Consider the following 23,747-nt stretch of genomic DNA (forward strand, 5'->3'; position numbering starts at 1 on the left):
CATTTAATTGCAATTACTATTTACAACAGTCTCTAAAAGAAAGGAAAAGGATTACCTTAAATTCCTTCCATCATAGTATTTGCTAATAATATTGTTACTTAATGTAATAATAAAAGTTATAAAATTGTAAGAAATTTCTGCTTTATTAATTACATCTAACCTACTTAATATCTTTATTTGAATATTCATGATAAACCAAATTTAATGGTTTATATTTTTTGTGGGTTTATTTTCTTAATTACATCTTACCACCTAAGGTCCAGGGGATGTTCTATTGATACACAGATCACAATGACATTTGAATTTATTAGAATATCATAGAAAAATGGTTTTGAATTTTGAATAGTTTCTGCATTATACACATTACTCTGAGACTTAGTAAAGACAAGTAAATATACATGTAATTGCCATGATGTAGCTTAGAAGTTCAAGAAGGCCACTAGCAACCATTCAAACTGACTGTATTTAGCCAAAATTACCCAAACTCTCTGATAACATCACTGTTGACTACCTGGCTTCTGATTTCATGGATGAGGAGTTTGACAGTGGATACCACAGCTTCAGGGACAATGCCTTCATCAGTTCCAGTGGCCCCGTTTCCCCTAACTCCAGTGCTATTGAGCAACTGCAACAGAAGTTTTTTTTAGGAATCCTGAATGAAAAACGAATGTTCTAACTTTGATGATCCGGTGTGTGTATGAGTCCATCATGGATAGTTGTTCAAAACCCTGTGACGTTTTAGAGGCCAGGAACGTGTCGTCTGCTGAAATTGTGTCATCTGCTGTCAAGATTAAACACACCAAACACCAGTGTCATGTGTGCGGGAAGACTTACAGAGAAACTATCACATTGCTTCCCACACCGGCATCCGGCCTCACAAATGTTCCATCTGCGGCAAGGCCTTTACCCAGAAGTCCACTCTGCGCACGTACTTCCGGATTCACACAGGCGAGAAACCGTACAAGTGCCGAACCTGCACTCGTGCATTTGCGGACTACTCCACCTGCATGAAGCACGAGCGGACCCACAGCGGGGAGAAAACCTTACGCATGCCCAGAGTGTGAAAAATGTTTCGCCCAATCCGGAAAAATGCTCCGACATCGACAGACACACAGGAAAAACTGAAATTCCACAAAAAGTGTATTACAATACATTATTGAATACATTCAAGAAAGTGCCAATATTTACATTCTGAATCCCTTGTGTTGTGTTTTAGAGAGTTTGTTATTACTGCATGAAATAAGTATAATTGTTTTTTATTTCAATGTATACAATTGCAATTGCATTATTACGGGCCGCCAGAAGGCGGTCCGTTATTTGATATACATTTTAATATTGTCTCTGCGTTTCTGCGGGATAGGTTTTTTTTTAAACAGAATTTATAATATGCCTTTCTTTATGAACTAAAAATAAATTTGCATATAGAAATATGTTTTATGCCTTTTAAAAAAGAATATATTTTTTTTTTACCCGTAAATGTAAAGTAGGTCATAGGCTGTCATGTTAGACACGTTTTTTTCTCGAGACTATAATCTGTTCGGAAAATTTCGGAGTTTTCCATTTGTTTCAAAACAATCGGTATAAGGGACGTACTAAAGACCTGAAATACTAAAGACCTGAATAACATGAACATTTATATAGATGATATATTTTAATTTTTTATGCGCTGCGTCAAACAAAATAGGAAAAAAATATCCGGCATATTTTTTAATTCTAAAATTGTGCAGATTCTACTGAATGAGATGATCTTACATGTACCTTTAAAATAATCCATTAATTTCTACTTATTATGAGGTCCCTTGAAATCATATAAACTAATTCATGAAGACTTAATTCAATACAATGAAACAAAAATATCAAAATGGTTTGAAATACATAATATCCAAGAGAATAATGATGAGTTGATTAATGTGTTCTCCATTACTTCATACTATTGCAATTATCATACAATTACCGTTAGGCTAGGGATGCTTACGGTAACGAACTCGATTCTTAAAAATAATAGTAAAATGTTTAACTTCAAAACGTGTTGCTGCAAATTTGGTGAATTTTGGAGAATTTTTTTTTGGACCCCCAGCCTCCTTAAAATCGGACAACGCAATGCAGAGAAATTGAAGTTTAAAAATGACGTTTTCCGGAAATCTGCATTTCGCAGTGTAGGTTGAAAAATTAGTTTAAAAGGAAGTTAATATGATAGTAAATCGTACCAAATGTCAACAGTTTAATTGAACCCTATCAATTCAAAATCAAACGAAAGACCCACTCGTTGCTCGCAACAAGGTGCTTTCAGGTAATTCAGGCATTCTAGAGAAATTAAGCGTCAAAGTTCTGAAGCGAGAGTCTGAGTAACTAAGTCGATAGAGTCGTGGACATGGCCCAGGTGACCCGGGTTCAAGCCCCGATTGCCGCAATTTTTTTTTTACTATTTTTCGCTTAGATCTACGATTTTATCTTTGAAGTGATAAGTTCAATCTAATCTATTCAAAAATCGGACGGAAGACCCACTCGTTGCTCGCAACGAGATCGTGTCTAGTTAACCTTATATTCACAAGTAATCCTGGCTCTGTGCACGGGTGCATTGTCATCTTGGAAAAGGTAAGGTTATCAGAAAAATGCCTCGCTATAACTGGCCACAAGTGTTCGTCGAGTATGTCAATATACTTAAGAGCAGTTATGTTGCCATCAACAAGCCACAAAGTCCCAACACCATCATAAGTTATGCATCCCCACACCATAACTGCAACTCGACGCTTAACGAGGGGGGCACATGCACTGAGGTAGATATACGCTTCATTTGCCTTCCTCCAGACATAAACTCTGTGTTTTCACCAATAACAATTTGGCTTTCGTCAGAAAATATTACTTTGTTCCAATGTTGGTCTACTGTTAATCGTCGTTTCTCTAAACACCAAGATAATCGCTTTTTTCGGTTCACTTCACGAACAACCTTACGTTTTCGCACAACTTTTCGTTTATATCCCTGTTCTTTGAGAAATCTCTGAACTGTACATTTATGTACAGTTTCTGTACGATGTTTCCCCTCGTTAAAATTCAGTGTTATGTCATTTAAGGTCCTGTACCGTTCAATGGCAGCCCCTATGGCGGCCGGAAATTTAAATTAAGCGATCGTTGAAATCTAAAAGCGGAGGTTAGTGTTGGAGAAATCTCCGCGTAAATGTGGAAATTGTCAACAGATGCCAAGTATAATAGAAAATGTCTGCCGTCGTTATTTCAACATGGTAATTCCGACTTTAAAAAATGAAATTTAAACATCCCGATTACAATTATAACATTTATTCAGTTAGCGAAGAACTTGACTTGGAATAAAAAATTTAATCGAGGTCGTTTTCAACTTTGAATGATAGCAGATTAACAGCTTTCATTTACTTATGAAAATGCATATATTTATGCATACAATGATACATGTATTTATTCTTTAGATTGACGTGTGAACTCAAACATTATCAATTTTGTTTAGTCGATTATTTGAGTAACAGAAAGGCATAAACCAGCGTTAATTATATTCAGAGCACTGTGTACATTCATTACGGGCCGCCAGGAGGCGGTCTGTTATTTGATACACATTTAAATATTGTAACTGCGTTTCTGCGGGATAGTTTTTTTTTAAATGAATTAATATTATTCTCATTTTTATTAATTTAAAGTAAATTTGCATGTAGAAATATGTTTAATGCCTTTTAAAAATATTACATATTTTTTTGTTTTGCTCGTAAATGAAAAGTTGGTCATAGACTGTCGTGTTAAACGCATTTTTATCGAGACAATAATAAATTCGGAGAATTTCGGAGTTTTTCATTGTATCGGAATCGGTATACAGGACATACTAAAGACCTGAAATACTAAAGACTTGAATGACATGGACTTTTATATAGATGATGTATTTGAATTTGTGCTGCGTCAAATAAAATGACTTTGTGTGTGAATTTGTTATATTTCCATGTGAGATGTGGCAGAAAATTATCTTGAAATGACATCCATATCATTTTTTTACGCAAAAATATGAAATTTGAGCTAACCTGATTTATTTTTAATTCTTTTGGAATAACAATAATTATCTTCATAAACTGTAGTGTAGATACGATTTATAATTCCATTTTGGAAAAAATTTTCAAACTCTATTTTTAATAATAATACATGTAGTAAAATGTCAAACTTCAAAACGAGTTGCTGAAAATATAGTAATTAAAATCAAATCTACCATTAAAATTAGTACAACAAACTCGTTATTTTCTTTGTGGTGTGTTTTTTATGTAAACAGCCAATGATGATTCATACAACAATTATATTTTTGCGGCCCATTTGACGCTTGCGTCAAAATGATTTCTTGTTTGTATATGTAAACCAAACCGGAATAGATGGTGTGACGTCAAAATAATTAATTTTTTTGGTTTTTAATACAAAAGATTTCTACATCATGTCAGTCTCCAGTAAATACGATTTCTCCAATTTCAAACGTTCATTAAAGCTTAATAACGTATTTTATTTTCAAAACAGCATGACCACATGTGATAATTTACACCACTTTATTAAAATAAATAAATTATGTTTTTGACTTTCCTTCCCCTTTAAGTAAAACGGATATTTATTTCTACAAAATAAATTAAGACCATAAAAATGTACATTTTCAATATCAATGAACATTTTAAAAGTAAAAATTATGAGAAATTTTGAAAAAAAAATCCATTATTAGAATGTAACAAAAATTCATTTGAATGTGACATTTTTCATACAGATCTCCCCTTGGCCAAGGATTATCCCTGGACCCTCTACAGGTTCACTGCACACTGAGGGGTTCTTATTAAATACCATTGTACTTTTGTGCAGTCAATCTTCGAGTTATCTGCCCTTTAACGTATAGTAATTTAATATGCGGTCTTCAAGGTTAATGTTTAAAAAAATTATAGGACTATATGTGATATGGGTCTTTAATGGCCCTATATAATGAACATTATCAATTTACAGTGTGTTAATCTTTGCTTCCTCTGTCAGATATACATTTGAAATATTTTCATAATTTTCATTTGGATTCATAAGCCAACAATTTAAAAAAAAAAACATATAAAATTTTCTTTTCCAAAGTTATATTTGCATTTTAGCGTAAAACGGCTTGTTTTCAAACAGTTTTGTTTTACTGAAGACATTGAGCGATTGCTTGAACAATAGTTTTATCATATACAATGTAAAGTTCTTTGACAAAAAGAAACTTAATACATGACTGTGTATATATGTTACCATGGGAGGATTTGTATTTTTTATATTTTTTTTTTAGTTTTTTTATTTTTTTTAATATTTTTTTTTTTGGGGGGGGGGGGGGTTCAAAACATGTAAATGCTTTCTGTTTCCAGAAGGGGGGGGGGGGGTCGGCGCGTACCAATCTAATTAAAATTAGTCTTGTAATGCCGCTCCTCTACGATACTCATACAAGTCTTATTTTTATTAGATTAGGCGCGTACGTTTTTCAAATTGTACATGTAAAAGGAACTTGAATCTATTTTAAAATAAGTTATGGTACTCCCTTGGTGTTTCTACCACGTCTGTTATATATGTGTTTATAACGTTTTTAGTGCGTTGTCAGCCAGCGGACACAAACTATAGGACTGTCGTGTATTACAGGAGATACCTGCATGTAAGCGGGTATGACAATTCTGTTGTGTTTGCAAATATTCGAAGACTATTTACATGACGTAATATTTACATTGAGTGCATAGTTCCCTTTACGATTGAATTGGAAATCTGCAACGTTCAATATTTCTTGTGAATACACGTAGCCTATTCATGAGCCATGAGCATAAATTTAAACGTCATCAAGTGTATAGAGTATATTTATTATTGTAAATGAAATATTTAAACTTACATAACCAATTTGACATGTACAAATGGAAATAATCGTTAAATAAAATCTAATGCGGTATTCAATTTTTGTGCACCGCTTGGTGTGTTCTAGGACAACATCCAAAAATTGAAGTGCATGCCGTTTTTTTTCTGATGTTGAAACTATTTTAACGAGAGCTTGGACTTTGGTATGGTGGCATAGATCTGCCACCACTTGTCAGATAATTAAGTCGACTCTTTGGGTAATTCTGTCAAACAGCTATGTGACGTAGGCCTGTCTATTTCATTGCTGGCCACTCAGCCATGGTTCTTAGAAATTAACAAGATTTTTCTGGCCCTTGAGCTAAGACTACGCAATCAATGCATAAATTCGTTTGAAACTGCGTCAGTTTTAACTTGTTATGACGAAAGGAATAGATAGCTAAGCCCTACCGAAATTTCAAGGTTTTGTGAAAATTGTTCTACTAGCTCCAATATGTTTTCAAATAATTGTTAATAGTCTTTTTGTGGGCCCGTCTTTTCAGGTTAATGTCTTCTTCCTCATTCACAAATTATCTCAAAAGTAGTTTCACTAAAATAGTTTCAAGTAAATACAATTTTTAAGCTGTTGACAAAAGATCCCGCGGATAAGTTTCAGGAATCCTCCCTCTCCAATTTTGTCTAATTATATAAATGATTTATGATAAAGAGTTAGAACTTACTATCCTGTTATTAAACGGTGTATACAACTAAGATGACGACCATTTGATTCTCAGTGGGGGGGAGAGGGGGGGGGGGTAGTACCTATATGGACATTGCATTTATTTCCATTCCTGCATGGGTCTAAATTCTTATTTTAAGTTGAAAATAGACACTTATCATAGGCGTCGGAACCGGGGGGGGGGGGGGGGGGGCTATGGGGGGGGGGGGGGGGTTAGCCCCCCACTTTTTTTGCAAAGTTAGACCTAACCATTAGGCACATAGCATCATAGAGGGTTCAGCCCCCCCCCCCCCCCCCACACTTTTTCTCGCAGCAAACATAATTGTTCCTTAAGGATCTTTACCTTGAAAAGATTGAAATATTGAGAAGTTGGAGTCATAGATATACTAGACTAACACCCCCCCCCCCCAATGGATTAGGATTTTCATGATTTTGGGAATTAGTTTTTTTTTGTTTTTGCTTGACAAGATTTCTGAGGATTAGTCTACCCCCCACTTCCAATTTGCTTCCGACGCCACTGCTAATTGATAATATGCATTGTCTTTTTTGTCATATGTTGTTGCTAGCTAATGATTTATTTATTCAAATGTACCAAAACGGAAATACAAATACTGGTCCTTAAAACAATAGCAAATCTTATTTGAAAGGCCCTTGTTTTATGTACATTTGCGCAGTCTCAGTTTCTAGAGCTATGGCGTTAATGTTTTTATCGAGTTCTATGGATTCGAATTAGACTATTAAAATGAACATTGCTTTTATAACACACATATGATCGAATAACATTTCCGTTCATTTATAATTGGGTTAAAATATATAACTTGCTTGTGTAGATAAGTGATAGGTGACCCATACGTTGAAAGTAACATGTATATCACAATATCTTGGTTTTATCAAACTAACAAATAAACGCCTGTACGTGTTACTTTGATTAGCATCTAGAATTTATCAAAATTAATAACTTTTAATTGATTGTAAGATCTCTCTCTCTCTCTCTCTCTCTCTCTCTCTCTCTCTCTCTCTCTCTCTCTCTCTCTCTGTTCGGCACTTTCAAATGGAAACCATAATACGCATTTGATGTTTTGACAATGTGCCGTTATAAATACTTCAACTTGGACAATGGCTTCAATGACTGTCACCACAACCAGCTAACTGTTGTTTTAAGAATTTAAGGACTAAAGATTTTGGAATATTGTTTACAAAATAATAGCGGTAGGTGTAATCACGTGCATGTATTATAAAAGTATTGAATAGAATAAAAAAAATGTTTCTTATAAATTAACATAATATCTATTTCCAAAGTGATATTGTTCATAAAATAGTGGGGGGGGGGGTGCAATTGTTATTGCATAACATTTATGAGTCAACTTTATCAGAAAGAACATACAACATGCACTATATAAATAGTGCGGAGGTTGACAATGTGTTTTAGGCGTTTCAATTTCAACTGTTACTCTCCCAAACGGGCACCATTCGTTTTATTATACTGAATGTCTTGATTAAAAAAAAATAATAATTTTGATAGGATTGACTTGAATTTTACGGCGAACCTTACGCGCTTAATTTACGCGCATGTAACAATTCGTTGCCAAGTAAGTTGCTGAGGGTAATAGAACGAATTATTAACTTCGTCTCAACCAATCAGATTCAGTATTAAAAAAAATGAAAGTATAATAAATAAATATAGATGATTCACCCCTACCAACCCTGCACGACGAGCTAAAATTCCTACTGTCATTGACATCCACATCTATCAAAACATTCACAGTTGGGGCAATTCAGTAACATATGAGAATCATTTGATGGCACAAGGAAAAAGCTTGACTATGTATGACCGTATAAATTAAGAAAAGTCAACCAAATTATTGTTAATGTACATGTACATCAGTACGTGAGAGAAACGAAAGAGGCTCAAGAACCGAATCTTCTTGAAATGAACTTTGGGTCTGACATCATCATGGCTTTCAACCGATCGATAAACGGGACGTGTAGTCCTGTCTGTTTTTACCGAGCTATGAATTACAATCAATTTCCGTAAGAAATATAGGGAATCATACATGGTGGATGTAAAAATATTTTTACACAGTGGCGTCAGAAGAAAATTGAAAGGGGGGAGCTTGACTAATCATCAGAAATCTTGACAAGCCAAAAAAAAAAGGCTGATTCCCTAAATAATAAAATTCCTATTCCGTGTTGGTGGGGGGGGGGGGGGTGTAAGCGTACTATACTATTACTCCAAAAAAATCTTATACACCTACCAAAAACTTAATATTACCAAAATCAAAAAATTCCGTGATGGGGGGGGGGATTTTCAATATCACTCTTAATATTTCCTTATTTTCATTTCAATTCGGAAATGTCGGGGCTAACCCATTCTCGATGCTATCACAGGCACCTGAATTTTTATCAATCAGTCGCTTAATAAGTCATATATCAAAAAATTCTACCCCTACTATATATAAATACATGTATTTATATATAGTAGGGGTATAATTTTTTGATATATGACTTATTAAGCGACTGATTGATAAAAATTCAGGTGCCTGTGATGCTATGTGCCTTGTGGTTAGGTTTAACTTTGCAAAAAAAGGGGGTTCCGACGCTTATGTAACACATAATAGTAAATAATAAACATGTATGTGCATGGTGTTTGAACTTAATTTGAATTACTTTTCAATAAAAAAAGCCCCACTTTATTTCAAACCTAGCTGCTGGTAAATTAGAACATTGATAACACAGACTATCATAAGGTAACTATTTGTTTATTTTTTTCAGCACAGTTTGGGTTGTAATAAACTTGGTATTTAAATGCTGTGTTTTTTTCTTCAAATGGCATTAATGCGTTGCATTTCAAGTTTTTAATTGGGGTCCTTTCTTGAAATTTTAGCAACTAAATAATTATATACATGGAGTTATATAATCAAAATGCGTTGATATTTATTAGGAGAAAACTTTTATAACGTCAGGTGGCTGTGTTACACATATCTTTAGTGAATGTGTACACTTTTACCTTGTTCAGAGTGTGTTAAAGAGACATTCTTTTCAAATAATTTGAGTGGCTCTGAAAAGAGCCGTTTCTTATTTATGGCAAATGTTGATAGGACGGTAGCTGTGAAATCATTGGACCATGACATGTCCATCTTCCTCCTCTTCTTCTGAGTCACGCCTGACTTGTTGCATCTCCTGAGCTTTGATCATGGCGTATTCGTAGTAAACGTTGCGTAGACCCTCGATTGCCGCCAGGCGCAGACGTAGAGAGTACCGGAAAGAACAACGACCGGAGGCGTGCGCCATTCGGTATCGTCTGCTGGCGGAGGAAAGTTTCTCGTTGAGCATCACAATCTGGAGGCAGGCTTTCTTAAAGTAAATCTCGGAGTGGTCCAATCTCTTAGCTAACTGCATCACGTTGGCGGAAGACATTCTGCTATTGTTGTCAACTCTTTGGGGAATAATATGACTTTTTTGTGTCGATACGGTTTTTATAAGGATTTTGTCGGGGTTCCATTGATAAGGCTTCCCCCAACGAGCGGTTTGAAGTACCGCGACAGATTGCGCCGGTGTCGGCATTGCGCGCCGTATCAAAGGCGCTATCTTAACTGTGAAACGCTTTTAAATATTCTTAAGCAATGCCAGTCTTGAGATACAGTACTTAATGTATATTCAAAATATGGCCGAAAAAGTTATTTCAAAGTGAAAACCATATAAGATATTATTTTTAAGAACAAAAATTAAATCAAGGATGAAAATATGGTCTAAACAATGGAAACAATCGAAATAATTGAAAATTTGCAATTTATATTTGTAAAAATGGTCAAGTGTTATGAAAGAACCAGTTTTCATAATTGGATTCTTTTTGTTTATAAGACTATAAATTACACTTTTCATATTACATTTAATTTACAGAAGTAGTTCCATTGATTTCTATATGCTTTTAGTTTGAAAATATATTTCATACGTATTTTTAAAACAACTTCTTTTACAATTATGCAACAAGAAAGTTAATTCTATTGTCATTAAAGCAAAGTTTTAAGAATTGATTTTTCATTATATTATCATATATAAATTAAACCTTTTTTTTTTTAGCGATACTGCTTAAGTATATGTATTCTTTTTTTATTTTTTACATGTTTACTCAGTAAAATAAACACCAGATGTTGAAGGGGACTACTTTACATTGATAAACTATCGATAGTTTTTTTTTAATGCTTAGTAGTTCTAGTACAAATGTAGTTACATGTACATTCAATTACGGTCTTCATATTTTATTCCACGGGAGAAACTTTTTTTGGGAGGGGGGTAAAGGGCAGTTCGGTGGTTTTTTTTTTCAAACATTGTACCTTGTCTACGGCCGATCTTATTCCTAAGTCTTTTCCCGTTCTGAGCACGCGTAAAGCTTGCTTTATATTTCATATTTTGGAAAGAAAGATAAATGACGGGACCTTAAAAAATCCTCCCGTAATCAATTTCAATGATGTACTGGTAACTGAACTGTATATCTTTAACACCCCCCCCCTGTTGTCAACAAAGGCGGTAAATCATATTCATTAGTATTTTTTAAAAAGGGTTTTCAACGGACTTCAAAATGCGTTGCCACAGAGGTTCTGTTTTGTTTTCATGAAACTCAGTTCCAACCAAGTTGATAATCTGGACAGAACTCCCCAACCCTCATCTGTGTAATATTGATGTTCGGGACTTTTTTTTTAATCACCCCAAATTAAATATTTCCATTGTACCTTACAATTACCATAAACAACCTACGTCTAAAATCACTTTAATTGTTCTTTATGAATGTAACTTTTAGTAGTCATGGGCATACGCGGATCTAGATGAGAGCCCCCCCCCCCTCCAACTTTATTCAATTCACAAAGTCAAATATCGATGAAACCAGGCCTAGGATCCTTCTCTAAACAAAGTACCCCCTCCCCGCCCTGGGAAATTATCTGAACCCGCACATGGTAGGATTCTCATTCCAGGGGCGTCGGAAGGCATTTCAAATTGCATGGGGCGGCGAATTTGATAGAAAATAAGGTGGGCGGGGAGTGAACCAGATTTGACTTGAAATGAAGATATCCTACGATATGTACCTTATATTAAATTATAATATAATTAACATGATATGTTATAGTGATAATTTTAGTAGATAAATACTTAAATAGTTTCAGCACTTTGTAGTATAATTAATATGCTCATGCATTGCAATATTCTCCTGCACGTAGCCTAGTCACCATAGAATTATTCTCTCTATAGCCTAAGGGGGTTAAGGGTGAGGGACCACCTTCCCTGTTCCGAAAACCTTGCGAGTGGAAGGGGTGGGGTTGTACATTTCAAGTCGGGTTCGTAATACAGAGACGAGTCGTCTGGATGATGCTGGTGGTAATTTTTTCTTAGTATGCAAAGATGATATGCATTTGTTTCTACCTCCTTGAAGGGGTTGTAATGGTCGAATGTGAAGGTACACACACGCTCTTAAGTCCCGTTCTTGTTGGAAGCCTCTGTCTTTCAATGCAGGTCACAGCCTCTGCTCCTGATATGACTCCGAAATACATTTCAGCTGTTTTGATGTAGTCTGTGGGAAGCTTTCTCTCAGTCTGCTCTACTGCAGTACAGTATGTAAAAACTGTTCACTGAACACAGGAATGACAATATCCATGTTGTTAAAATGATGAAGTTGTCTCCCTTTGACTAGATGAACATTTAGTAGATTTTTTAATAATGATGTAATATTTAAATTAAACATACATACTTGCTTTATTCCAATTATTTTGATACAAGTTAGGTGCATGGATTTTAATATATGTTTCATAATCCCAGATTATATGTAGTGAATTAAATGTAGTTATTAATGAATGGTCTCAATTTTGCAAAAGTAATTAAGCATAATTTATTTTTGGGAGTTGATTTTAATCAACTCTCCTATGCACTTACTCGGGCAGAGCGAAAGTGAAACAGTGTTTGGACCTAAGCACAAATCAGTACCGCCGACAACACTTATATAGTTCTTGAAAATAATCGATAAATTCGATGCTATGTATTGTGAAGCATTGTTTTTCAAGAAAACTTATTTATTTATACCATGAAAATAGTAAGATTTTAAATTGTACAAACAGTTTAGATATTTTTCAAAGTCAAATGTATTCCTACGCTATAGTTCAATGTAGTCTCGTTCATCCAGACGCTTGGCTGTCTCCGTTAATATCCGACAAAACAGTCTCTCTTGTTTGTCGGAGATAAACGGAGACAGACGAGCGTTTGGTTGAACAAGACAAGAGTTCAATACTGCCTGGATCCATACAATTTCTCATAAATATTTCGATTACTGATACTACTTGCCATGCAAAATCACATATCGTTGATTTTGAATAAATGATAATCGATAAAATCAACTCCCGTCAGTACTTTGATTTTTATTAATGTCAGTTTACAAAAAATGACTTTTGGTCTTCCTGGTGTTTTGTTGCACTTTAAGGTGCCCCCTACCAAGTATTTGGTTTAAAGCCATAGGAATGCCCTTTCTTAAATTTTTGCATGATTCAAATAGAGCGTAAGAATTATCTCCCAATTATATCAACTGCGGGGTTTAGAGAAATGGAAATATTAGTAAATAATTTGTTTAATCATCATCTTTTCATATTCGAATTAATTCATAAAAATATATTCTTGCTAATGTACTCAATCCAGAATTACTAATTTTGCACCTTAAATTGAATTGACATTTCATGATCAGTCATTTCAGCATCTCTACCTGAAATTTGGGTAAAATCCAGCCTTTTTTAAAAGCTTTAATATGTATCTTAAAACAAGCTTTTATCATATTTCACATGTATTTTACTTGTTACAGTCATCAAATAGCAGTCAATTCATGTCAGATATCACTGTCAGCCCACACTCATTACTGCATTCGCTGAGAGAGAGAAAGAGGGCGTCATACCTCACTGCTCCACTGACCACCAATAGGCAGTGTATAACTGCTGCTTCAACGAAGACAAATTGCTACCGGTACTTATATGTACAAACTTTGTACTTTTATTTGATATAATATAAGTCCTCTCCCTCTTTAAAAAAAAATAAATTGTTAGCATGACAATTGGACAATTGCTGACCCTGCAGGCACCACAGTTCTGACGCCATCGTGAGGTTGATGTCAAATTTAAAAGGCTATTTGCTGATGAACAATACATTTATTTCTTTGCTTAAAGTTTTATTTAAAAAAATAATCACAAAGCATTCATAAGCAGTATCATGTATATCTTTGTTAATATACTCATGACCTAAATACATTTTCAGAATCTTTAAATCAGGTCTGTAAAACTCCAAGATAAACACACCAAAGGAGGGAATATTCCACACAAGGATTCTATTAAGTTAGAACGGAAGATACAAGATTAGCAGGAAATCAAACATCTACCCTAATTCTAAAGGTTTAAAGGTAAGTCAAAACAGTTGCCTCATTGGATATGAATTCTGACTGGATTAATATACTGATATCACTCCTCTATATAAGTAATGGGTCTCAGTCCCTTTGTGGCCTCGCTCCATTGCTAGTAAAGAATTGAGTGCTACCTGTCTGTTAACCCATTATGTGTAATTAAAACATGTCACACAGAGTTTGCTGACAACCACATGTAACAAATACAGTCCATCCATTCTAATGTAACAAACACAGATAATAGACACAGTAAAAACAGTCACTTTATATATACATCTATAAATAGAAAAAGGAGTTTGTCTATATGTAATATACATGTACATAGAATCACTTGATATATACATGTGATACATAAACACAGTTTGTTTACATGTAATATATAAACATGGTCTGTTTCCTTGAGATGTAATATCAATATTAAGGAGCAATTTGTTTACATACAAACATATGATATAAAAACAAATAAAGATTGAAGAAATGGAATGATTAAACTCATGAAAACCTAACACAGATACAGTTAGACAGTCTGTTTACATCTTGTAGACACGGTCAGTTTATGTGTGATACATTAAATTATCCACACACAACGTGTTTACATCTGATACACACCGTATGATGACATGTAATGTGTATAGTTTGTTTACATTATATCTACACACAGTATGTAATATATACTTATATGCTTTGTTTACATATAATTTATACAGTTAATTGATTTACATGTAATATTGGATTTTCTTCACTTTACCTGTTAAGTTCTCAGCCACAAAGAGGTTGTCTCTGGTGTCCACACATAAACCCTATGGAGTCAGTAAATGACAGTTGTCAATGTAGCGGAGGATCCAGGATGTGGATACGGTTGTTATAGTCTGCTGTCAGGATCCGACCCTGGCTGTCTGTTGTGATGCCGAGTGGAATAAATGATCTCTTGGTAGTAGAGGGAGGACCAGTGTAGGTAAACCGGAGTTTCCCAGCCTGATTAACCACCACTACTGCATGGGCTCCATTGTCTGACACACAGATATCTAGGTTCCTGTTCTCACTGATGTATTTAATGTCACCAGATGAATAGAGAGGTTGTCCTTTGTCATCGTACTGAATACTTTGTTTCTCTGTGGAGCCAGAGTAACACACAACTTTTGTTTGTTCATCATCATCATCACTGTCACTCTAAATATCATCTTTATCATCACTGTCCAAGACAACCAGGAGATCACCAGAGGAGGTACTACAGACACTGCGAGGTATCCACCCCTGTAGTCTGATAACTGTCTGTATCTGTGTATTCTTCACTATGTTCACAGTTCTATCATCGTAATCAGATTAATTAAGAGTCACTGCTATTTTAAGTTTAATATGTAGCTCATGCATTTTATATGATATTGTATAATATGCCCAAGAAGTTAAAGATATAAGCAATGAGATTTTGGTCTCTGTTTCTTCAGAAGACTTTATAGGAATTGCAACCATCTTTAGATCATATAAACTGTACTTAATAGGGAGCTCTGATTTTTCGTCGAATCTGAAAAACAGAGACATGGACATTTAATGTGTTGATTTCAGGTTAGAGTGGCCAGTCAGAACTTTAAGCTTCAGCCATGACGGCAAATTGTTGGTCTCAGCATCGGAAGATCTGATTATAGACATAGCAGAGGTCGACTCAGGTACGAATGTCATTGTAGATGTTATATGTATGGTATATTTATGTTGGGTACCAAGCATGGAAAATGTAATCCAGTTGCTTTAGCCTCATTCAGAATTGATATTATATTAGTAAAGGCAAATCCTGGTGCATGATGAATGGTAAAAGGTTAGAAACCCAACACATACACTTAGTTGACTGGTATCACAGGTAGGGGGTGCCCACTTTGTTCTAGTCAGGGTAGCGAGGTGTTTACCCTGGGTGGAATGAGCAGGGTACACAGAACAGGTGTTAGTACACAGACTGGTCAGGTGGAGAGAGAACACCTGGACGGGTAGGACAGACACACAGACAGGTAGCAGTAACACAACCCATCACCTGTTTAGTCATGATTGATGCTAACAACTGCTCCTGAAACCAGGACCTCTCACATTTTGTTAGAAGTAGACAAATTGTTAATATGCAATAGGATATACTGAAATTTTAAAATTTTCTTTACTTTTACTCTCGTTATTTATATCAATCATAATGAAGGACTTGCCTTTGTGTTTGCAAAGTCCAAAACAAGGTCATAAACAACTTGGCCAAAAGTCCATTTGATTTTTAAGTCCATGTACGATAATTCTGAGTTGTGGTAAGGTTTAGTGTTTTGAATCAACTACTATGGACTACTTTTAATTTACGCGGGCCAATTTTCGTGGATTGTAGGTTTTTTACATATTCGAGGCTATGTAATTTTGTGGATGCGTCGGTTTTTAGTTTCAATTAGACAACTTCCCCTTTCATAATTTGTTTTCATCGAATATGTTTATTCGTGGGGAAGGGTTACCCACCCATACGACGAAAAATTGAGCCACCACGTATTCTAATGATTCCACAGCGTTGCGCTAAACAAACGACGCACAATGCATACCTTTTAGATTTTTTTAATTAAAGATTTTCCATTCTAAGTAATCTAATTACTTTTAATGTAATTTTTAAATATATCTCAATCTTGGTACAAAGATATATCATTTATGTTAGAAAAATTAATGTATAACATATCTTCCTTATATTTAACAGGTGAGAAAGTCGCAGAAATAACGTGCGAGGCCCTGACTTTTACAGTTGCCTGGCATATACGTCGCCCCCTACTGGCTTACGCCTGCATGTGACGATCATGGTACTTATGACAGAAATCGGGATGCAGGGACAGTCAAATTGTTTGGATTCCCCGGCGATAACTCGTGAATGTTTTAACTTGGTACTTCTCTCGCTAAGAGTCGAAATCAGATATTTTATGCTCGGAAGTGTGTAAAGGTGGAAAGTGGACAGAAAATAACCAAAGTCAAGAGAAAGTGACATAACAGAGCTTATGGTGATGTTCATGTGATGAACACAGCACCTGGTGTAATGGCTGGTGACAATTTTATTATTGTATTAAACTCCATTAATAGATGGATGAAAGGTAAAGGTATGACATATATTCTTCTTTTGTACTTTAAATGTTTTAAATAATGAAGTACCTTTTCCCAGCTTATTCTAATATCTCTACAATTGAAAATGTCTTACTTTGTTTTTGTTCAATTTTTAAAAGCTTGAGTTTATTTTTTGTAAAAGATATATGTATATTGACTTATACCAAGGTAATGTATATAGATTATTACATGGCAATTTTGATATCGCATTCTATATTAGCCGAATTTGCGGTTTTATATCGCACAGGGCGGAAATGGGTATATTTTCTATAGGTATACGATATATACATTTATCATACATGCACAGTCTACATGTAACACCATTTTACGTGCTTAAATAAGTCATATCAGTGTAAAAAAAAAAATTAAATCCATACATGTACCGGTAGTAGTATTTATCAATTAACATCATGAATATATGCACTTGGTATTTTATGAAAGTTTAAAAAATCCAACTAAGATTCTGCAATCTGCAGCAATAAATACTAGTTATCACTTGATCTATCAGCCCTCCTTCTGTTGAAATATTTATACAAATTACTGACTTGTACATGTATGATAATATATAGAGAGAGGCTCAAATTCCGTAGGTGTACTGCAATTAGAGTTAAAATTCCCTTTATATCATTTTTTCATCTCTCATATTTTAAGTGCCATATACACTCTAATACAGTCTTAATTAATGGCTGCATTATTCTTTACTTTCTACAAAACTCATCATTTTCTCTTTTTATTGATACATAGATATTGTAACAAGTCTTAATTTGATATTGAAAAGGTTACACATTTTTTGTAGATCTTGCTGGCGGTCAGAGTAAGACCTATACCCTTTAAAGCCACACGTGACTATAGAGGTACAATGTAGTTCAGCTTCTCTGCCTGATTGACAAAGGACCGGGCACCTGTTGATATCTCCAGACCTAGGGAATGTAGGACTAGGCCGTCAGGTTGCCTAAGGTATATTTGTCATGGAGAGAGAGAGAGAGAATGAGAGAGAGAGAGAGAGAGAGAGATGAAGACTTACAGATAATAGCAATGTCCTTTAATAGTTTATTGATCGTTAGTTTCATAGAAAGCATGCATACACTGTGATCTATTTCTATCTGTGTGTGTTTACAGTGTCACTGGTGGAGGCCGTTTACCTGAAACTAGACTTTGACCCGTGCGTGCATGGGTTGACGTTGCATATGATATCGGAAATTTACGAAATAGAATTAATATCATCGACACACCGTATTGTTGACATTAACATAACCAAGCTTTAAGCCTAAAATAATGCTTTAATTACACTACTCTCTGCTTGGTTAGAATAATCTGTGTTTCGAGACAGGCCTTCACCACACCCGTTATGTAGCAAAGAATTGGAGAATCCCTCGGAAACGATTTTGGAGAAAATTAATGAAGCTGCATTGAAAATAACAGTTAAATTTTTGATAAAAATCATTTTGAGGCTGTAAAAACCCTTCATCTAAAAATTTAATTCATATTAAAAAGAATTTAACACTTTTTCACCACCGTTTTTTTCACCCCTGCGAATGTTATTGTCATTTAAATTTTAGACCATGGGTTTTATTTGACCCTTTCAGTTTCGCAGTAAAAATCGTGCCTCGTGTTTATAGTCTATTTTATAGAATCTTGGTACTTGCTGTCAAATATATATTCTAGAGGTATAATGATTTTAAACTTTATTTTCATTCATTGGTGGATAAAATGTGTTGTAGAAATAAATGTGACAATACAAAAAATAGTTTTTGTTTGCTGTTGCGACAATTAACATGCGTAGTAGAGATTCCCCTAGGAATTAGTTTTCGATCCGCGCCTGACCTAGTAATAACATCAATAGTGAAAGAGACTATACTATTTTATGCAGAATGTTCCTTGAAAATGGCTCAATATACTACTAATAATAATAATTAAGTTTTTATGCAAAACATTCACCCATTTTTTTTTTATAAAAACATAGTATTGCACACCACAAGCATCAAACATGGCTATGATTTTATTTAGCGACCCAATGTTTATATTTTCAACCACTCTACACGTGGTTGAACACGAATGATAACTCTGTTCTGAATATCATCGTTGAATTTAAATAACCGCTAGATGGTGAAATAAGACATACATCTTAAAAGATTTTGATGTTTTAACATAAAACAAAGTAGGATATGATATGAAAATTGACCAGTACTTACTTATTTTGAGAATATTATCCGAACACTTATACTTCCGCTCGAAATTTCACAGGCACTAAACAAATCTCGGTGAAGTCTCGTGAACTCTCATTCGAGCACCTCTGGATTTATTACATACTTAGCAACGATAAAGAAAACATTCCGAACACATTCGCAGGGGTGTTTTACTCGCTTCAATATTTACACACCATGTCGACATTCGGAAATCTCGGGATTTTTCATATTAACTGCACTGAGTTAGAGTTATCTCGCAGTGAAAACATTGAAAAGACGTGGAACAATTTGTATGCATGTATTCTTGATTTTTTATTTCTTCAAAGCTACAAAAAGATAATAAATTGATCATTTAGTCATTATCTTTTGATTCAATTGCAATTACTATTTACAACAGTCTCCAAAAGAAAAGAAAAGGTATGATAACCTTAAATTCCTCGATCAGAGTATTTAAATGATATTGTTACTTAATGTAATATGAAATCATAATGTTATAAAATTGTAACATTTTTTTGTTTGGTAATTACATCTAACCTACTTAAGGTCCAGATGTTCTTTTGATACACGAGTCAAAATGATATTTGAATTTAATAAAATATCATAGAAAAATGGTTTTGAATTTTGAATATTATCTGCATTATTCACATAACTCTGAGACTTAGTAAAGACAGGTAAATATACATGTTATTGCCATGATGTAGCTTAGAAGTTTAAGAAGGCCACATGCAACATTTCAAACTGACTGTATTTTGCCTAAATTACCAAAACTTTCTGATGAAATTACTCTTGACTACCTGGCTTCTGATTTCATGGATAAAGAGCAGCTTCAGTGACAACGCCTCCATGAAAAACGAGTGTTCTTACCGATACTTCGATGATATATGTGTGTTCGAGTCCATCATGGATAGTTGTTCAAAACCCTTTGACATTTTAGAGGCCAAGACCATGTCGTCTGCTGAAATTGTGTCGTCTGCCATCAACTTTAAACCCACCAAACACCAGTGTCCTGTGTGCGGGAAGACCTACGGAGGAAACACCAACTTGAACTATCACATGGCTACCCACACCGACAGCCGGCCTCACAAATGTTCCATCTGCGGCAAGGCCTTTACCCAGATGTCCACTCTGCGCACACACTTCCGGATTCACACAGGTGAGAAACCGTACAAGTGCCGTACCTGCACCCGAGCATTTGCGGACTACTCCACTAGCATGAAGCATGAACGAACCCACAGCGGTGAGAAGCCCTACGCATGCCCAGAGTGTGGAAAGTGTTTCACCCAATCCGGAAATATGCTCCGACATCGGCATACACTCCAGAAAAACTGAAATTCCACAAAAAGTGCTTATACATTATAGAATACATTCAAGAAAGTGCCAATATTTATACATGTTGAAACTCTTGTGTTGTTTTTCATTCGGAGTTTGTTATAACTGCATGAAATCAGTATTGTTCATTATTTTAATGTATGTGTATTGCATTATGTTTTTATGTATTTTAACATGTAGAATGTTCATGTAAACGTATATAGTACATGTACTTGTAATTGTGTTTGACTGTTATGTATTTTGTAGAAAACGTCATTTCAAGATTTTTAATTATTTGAAAAATGAATGTTGTATTTATACAATAATAGTTGTTTATTTTGTAAAAGAGGAACACTCAAAAATGCATGCCTTTTTTCTGATGTTAGAACCATTTTAACGAGAGATTGGACTTTGCAGGCACGTAGCATCGGGGAGGGGTCTGCCCCACATTTTTTGCGCAGCAAAGAATTTTTTAAAATTTAAATACAAGAAATTGAATTAAGATGGAGTTGCCCCCCACTCCCCACTTTTATGTGACTATATAATAAAAGTATCTGACTACGCAACCGATGCATATTTCGCTTTACTTGAAACTGCATAATTTTTTATAGCATTGAATGATTTATTTTTGACGATTTTTGATAATTTGTCTGTTCACCTGACGGCAGTTATTGACACGACGACGTCAAAAATAAATCATTTAATGCTTATATATACATTTCCTTACTGAAGAAATCAATTGTTTACTTAAATAAATCAATATAAAGAGCAGATCACGGAGGGAGTGATTAAGTAACAGCAAGAACAGCTGTGTTGTAAAACCGGTTTAAACTTTTTTTTAACATAGACTGTTGAGATGAGATCGACGAGCATGAAAATATAATCCATGATAAATAACTCTTGAAATGTTGCTTTTAACAATAAAGTCAACTATTTTGTTGAATAATTATAAAACATGGTGTTTTGACAACATTCATGTAATACTAGTATATTTTTAACCGATAACGTAGAAATCACTGTTTGAGAACTACTTATGTAAATTACTTGTAAATTCATACGCAATAAATAGGTGTTGCATTTAGAGGCATTTAAACATCACGGAATTTAATGGAAAAACACAGTAGAATGTAAATATAACTTGTTATACGCAAGGAAACAATAGCTACATGTATACGCCGTACTGAAATTCCAAGGTTTTGTTAAAATTGTTCTACTTGCTCCCTTTTTTGTGTGGGCCTGTCTTTTCAGGTTAATGTCTTCTTTCTAATTCACAAATTATCTCAAAAGTATAAATGATTTATGATAAAGAGATAGAACTTACTATCCTGTTATTAAACGGTGTATAATGATGACGAACATTTGATTCTGAGTGGGGGGGGGGGGGGGGAGGTACCTATATGGACATAGCATTTATTTCCATTCCTTCATTGGTCTAAATTCTTTGTTTAAGTTGAAAGTAGACACTAACAGATAATATTCGGTGTCTTTTTTGTCAGATTTTGTTGCTAGCTAAAGATTTATTTTTTCAAATGTACAAAAAGGGAAATAAAATACTATAGCCCTTAAAAGAATAGCAAATCTAATTTGAAAGGCCCTTGTTTTACGTACCCAGTCTCAGTTTCTAGAGCTATGGCGATAATATTTTTATCGAGTTCTATGGATTCGAATTAAACTATTAAAATGAGCATTGCTTTTATAACACAGATATGATCGAATAACATTTCCGTTCATTTAAAATTGGACAAAAGAAATAACTTGCTTGTGTAGATAAGTGATAGTTGGTCCATACGTTGAAAGTTACATGTATATCACAATATCTTGGTTTTATCAAAATAACAAATAAACACCTGTACGTGTTACTTTGATTAGCATCTAGAATTTATCAAAATTAATAACTTTTAATTGATTGTAAGATCTCTCTCTCTCTCTCTCTCTCTCTCTCTCTCTCTCTGTTCGGCACTTTCAAATGGAAATTATAATACGCATCTGATGTTTTGACAATGTGCCGTTATAAATACTTCAACTTGGACAATGGCTTCAATGACTGTCACCACAACCAGCTAATGTTTTAAGAATTTAAGGATTAAAGATTTTGGAATATTGTTTAAAAAATAATGGCGGTAGGTGTAATCATGTGCATGTATTCTTAAAGTATTGACTAGAATAAAAAAAATATATTATTATAAATTAACATAATATCTATTTCCAAAGTCATATTGTTCATAAAATAGTGGGGGGGGGGGGGGAATTGTTATTGCATAACATTTATGAGTCAACTTTATCAGATAGAACATACAACATGCACTATATAAATAGTGCGGAGGTTGACAATGTGTTTTAGGCGTTTCAATTTCAACTGTTACTCTCCCAAACGGGCACTATTCGTTTTATTATACTGAATGTCTTGATTCAAAAAAAAATGATAGGATTGACTTGAATTTTACGGCGAACCTTACGCGCTTAATTTACGCGCATGTAACAATTCGTTAATGTTACCCGTTGCCAAGTAAGTTGCTGAGGGTAATAGAACGGATTATTAACTTCGTCTCAACCAATCAGATTCAGTTTTAAAAACAATGAAAGTATAATAAATAAATATAGATGGTTCACCCCTACCAACCCTGCACGACGAGCTAAAATTCCTACTGTCATTGACATCCACAATTATCAAAACATTCAAATTTGGGGCAAATCAGTAACATATGAGAATCATTTGATGGCACAAGGAAAAAGCTTGACTATGTATGACCGTATAAATTAAGAAAAGTCAACCAAATTATTGTTAATGTACATGTACACCAGTACGTGAGATAAACGAAAGAGGCTCAAGAACCGAATCTTCTTGAAATGAAGTTTGGGTCTGACATCACCATGACTATTTCGTTTAAGGTTTCAACCGATCGATAAACGGGACGTGTAGTCCTGTCTGTTTTTACAGAGCTATGAATTACAATCAATTTCCGTAAGAAATATAGGGAATCATACATGGTGGATGTAAAAATATATTGCAATATAGTTTTGTTTTAGCACAGTGGCGTCAGAAGAAAATTGAAAGGGGAGAGCTTGACTAATAATCAGAATTCTTGACAAGCCAAAAAAAAAGGCTGATTCCCTAAATAATGAAATTCCTATTCCGTGTTGGGGGGGGGGGGGTGTAATTGTACTATACCTATTACTC

The 23,747-nt window shown here is 34.5% G+C and overlaps 1 protein-coding gene and 2 pseudogenes across 1 annotated transcript in view; all 3 read left to right on the forward strand.

Annotated features, from left to right (window-relative positions):
* Positions 1–16,848, forward strand: part of LOC128162592 (THO complex subunit 3-like) — a 34,810-nt pseudogene extending 17,962 nt beyond the window's left edge.
* LOC128162609 (zinc finger protein 300-like) overlaps positions 1–23,747 on the forward strand; it is a 292,098-nt gene that overhangs the window by 69,233 nt on the left and 199,118 nt on the right. The window lies entirely within an intron of this gene.
* On the forward strand, positions 20,036–20,477 carry LOC128163178 (zinc finger protein 253-like; annotated as a pseudogene).

The sequence above is a fragment of the Crassostrea angulata genome, chromosome 9 (genome assembly GCF_025612915.1).
Source record: "Crassostrea angulata isolate pt1a10 chromosome 9, ASM2561291v2, whole genome shotgun sequence".
Classification (NCBI taxonomy): Eukaryota; Metazoa; Mollusca; class Bivalvia; order Ostreida; family Ostreidae; genus Magallana; species Magallana angulata.